Raw genomic sequence first — 3,936 nt, 5'->3', positions numbered from 1 at the left:
TGCATTGGGAGTGAGCAATCTGTAAATGTTTGTAATGTAAAAACAAAGCACATTAATAAAATTCCTCAAACAGTCTGTTGGTGAGTTGTACAGATGAGGATACCTAGGAACCGAGTGTCCCTTCTCCCTTAGGAGTCATGTAACCCAACCCCCTTGTTGTACTGAGATGGAAACTGACTCCCAGAGAGGAAGGCAGAGTTTGGCCAAAGCCACACAGTGGGAAATACCAAATTCTGAACTTCAGAGCAAGACCTCTGACTCCCCGGCTCTTGCTTATCCCACTGCGCTACCCTGCTAGTTTTCCAGCATGGGGCAGAAATAGTATTGTTAACGTCCTTATTTCCAGCTCAAAGCTCTTTCCACAAGCTCTCACTGCCTCGTTGGTGAGCAGGTAGTTGGGAGGGGGCTCTCTGACAGCTGAATCCAAACTTGCGCTAGTGAGGATGGCATCTGTCTATTCCCATTAGGGGACCCACATCCCTCTCCCCCTCACCTGGTTTTGGTGATGGATTGTAGTATATAAACACAAATATGCATTCCCTTATATATATATACAAATACACACACACATATAGTAAGATTACTTATATATAAGAATATATAAACATTACATTTATACATATGTGTGCATGCATGCACATACACACTATATATATATATATATACATACACATACACACATATACATATATCTGTAAAATCCATCATCATTACCAGTAAGAGGTGTGTTTCTATATGGACACACACATACTTTACTTGATAATATATGTATGTGTATAGATAGATAGATATGTATATGTAAAAGCCATTACCAATACCTAGACTTCTAAACAACACACACACATACACACACACACACATATATATATAGATATACAGACAGACAGACATACACATATATACCTATACATGTGCATGTATGCATATACACAATACGTTACTTGGCATATATGCATATATATATACATATAGGCATGCATAAATTTATTTGTATACACACACACCACACACCTTGTACAGATCTGGCCTTGGAAAGTCAGCAAGACCCGGGTTCAAGTCCTGTTTCTGACACATAAATGGAAGAATGAATGAAAATGCGTTTATTAAGTACTTGCTACGTGCCAAGCATGCATTGGTTGGTGACCCTGGGCAAGTCACTTAACCTTTGCTTTGAATGTCTTTAAGACTCTGAATTGCAGAGAAAATCCAATCTGAATTGGTAGAGGCAGTCCTGTACTAGGAGCCCCCTGTGCTAATGAAATGACAGGTCTAGTTTAAATTAAATATAATATGCGTATTAAAATTTCCCCAAAGCGATACATGCTATGTGTTCATGTATGTGTATGTATACATATATCTGTACACCGTGAGATGTGATTCTGTGAAGAGTGGAGGTGAAGCTTTGGGAGTGGAGAGTTCGATAAATTGCAAGCCCAAATGACAAAAGGTAAACCATCAGAAGACTGGAGTGAGTGTGACTTCTGTCCTTTCAGAAGGCGGGAGGTGTGACAATATGGAAGGAGGGGTTGAAAGCTCTGGGGGTTGGGACGTGGTGGAGCCTCCAGCCTCCACTGCCTCTCAGATGTCTCCATAAAATATTTATAAAATGCTGCTGACAGCTTCGCTCTCCAATATTGTGAAAGTGCCCCTTTCACCCAAGCACAAACAGAAGCGAGATGGAATACATTGTCCTAAAAATGTTTGATTTTTGTAATTTGATTCCCAATTATCTGTTGGATCCAATTTCCCCATACAGAAACAGAGCCAGATTTATATGTGCAAATGAAAATATCGCCGGGAGCATTTGGGCATTCTTATTTCCTTCCCCTCCTCTCTGAAAATCAAAGCAAACAGCTCTAACACGTTTTCTTCTCTCTCTCTCCATGGAGATGGTGCATGGATGGATTAATTGAAATGCAATGAGCTATTGCTTAATGGGCACAGAAAGGGACGTGCTGTTGGTAATGATCAATTTATATCAGTTTTGTGTTGGGGGATAAGTTTATAAGGAGGCTGCATGAAAGATTAATGCTATCTACGAAGCTTTCTTCATTTGCATAATGGAGAACCAGTTCTTGTCTTGTGGGTGGTTTGTCCTTCATTCTTGAAGAAGACCATGACACCAGGGAGGTGATGCTGTGACATGCAAGTGAATTGGATTTAAGTGAGGGAGGGCTGTGCAAGGTCACCAGCCTCACTTTCTCCTCCAGAGCCATCTGGGTCCAGTGGCCAGCTATGGATCAGGACGACTGGAGATGGCCCATTCTCGTCTATTCCAAGATGGGAAAATTGGCTGTTCTTCGTGAGGTGACATGGTGTAGTGGACTTGAATAAAGAAGACCTATGTTCAAATCCTGCCTCAAATACTTATTATTTGTGTGAACCTGAACAGATTGCTTTTCTTCTCTGGGCCTCAGTTTCCTTCAATGTAAAATGGGAAGGTTGGATTAGATGGTTTCTGGGGGTACCTTCCAGAGCTGTAATCCTAAGTCGTAATATCTCTAAACCTTAGTTTCCTCCTTTGTAAAATAAGAGAGTTGGATGAATCTGTGATCCTCTATCAGCAGGAGGAGTCAAAGCATGGAGTAGGTAAGTGGGAGATGATAGAGAAGTCCCAAAGCACTGTAGATGATGGGAAAGGGGGAGACCCCTTTGCCAAGCCCCTTTTTTAAATAGAGGCCCTGGAGCTCGTTGGCCTGCCATCCAGTCAGAGGGTGCGATCAGAAGGGCAGAGATAGCGATGACCACTGATGGTTACTGACGAAATGAGAGGATGAGGCAGATTCAGTCTTGCAGGATAATGAAATTTCCCAGTGATGAGTTTCCTGGGGAAGGAAAGCGTGATGATGAGATCCAAGATGTCCAAAAGCAATGTAGCTGGTGGAAAAGAGAGACAGAGATGGAAAGAGGTGGAGAGAGAGATGCAGAGAGACAGAGGGGGGGGGGGGGGGAGCAGGAGAAAGACTGAAGGCTCACTGTAGTCAGAACTCTGCCCTTAAGGAGAGATGGCCTTTAATCTGCCCCACCTCTGCCCCCTGTTTAACTTTCTTTTCCAAACTGCAATATGCAGCATTATGATTAAGTATCCCTGCTCTCCCCTCTCAGGAAGGTGTTAATTGTTTTTTTCTTGTTTAATATTTCTCTCTCTGCTCTATCACATGGCCTGGCAACCATTCCCATATCTCTGCCAATTATAAAAGCCTTTATTCATAATCCTCTTGCAATTAATGGTTTGAGAAATTGCAGGCTCTCCACTTGGTTTCCGCTCTTACATTTACAAAAGCAAGTTATCAACTGTGTAAGCACGATGCTGTCATGTGGAGGGGTGACGGGGACACCCACTGTGCCCTCTGCCGGCGCCTGGCCTGAAAAGGATACGCTGACCTTGCCTGGTGTTTCAAACTCCGTTTTTGTCCAAATCTCTTTTAGCCCTTTTGAAATTGCTAGGGGACTTTTGTCCCCAAGTTTCCATTTGGCATGCCTTCATGCCCCCAGCTTTAATCCGCTACATTTCCCCCCCTTCTTTTTCTTGTTAACGCAGAGGACTAATAAACAGCCAGGCTTTTGATCAGCCGGATTGGGGGGGGGGACACCAACTCCTCAAATGAAGAAATCAGGGTGGGTCCATACCTCCTATAGACAGTCTAATCACCACCTACCTCCGACCTTCTCTTCAATCTCTCCTATGGCTTCTAGAGATCCACTTGGGACCCCTTAGACAGTCAGATGAGCTCCTTGAAGTCCTCATCTGGACTTTGGTATGCCCTCCATGGGCTCATCCATAAAGGAGCTTCTTAACACAGTGAATAGGGACACGACGAATATATGAGATCCAGAGAGGGGGATTGATGGAGCAAAGGGGAGGCAGGGAGGGAAGTCTTCTCACTCTGGAACTTCCCTCCACCACTGTGGCCCCTTTCTCCCATGGGTGAGCTC

Source organism: Phascolarctos cinereus, unplaced genomic scaffold, assembly GCF_003287225.1.
Source record: "Phascolarctos cinereus isolate Bilbo 61053 unplaced genomic scaffold, phaCin_HiC Scaffold_5;HRSCAF=322, whole genome shotgun sequence".
Lineage (NCBI taxonomy): Eukaryota > Metazoa > Chordata > Mammalia > Diprotodontia > Phascolarctidae > Phascolarctos > Phascolarctos cinereus.
Note: the sequence above shows the minus strand (reverse complement) of the source record.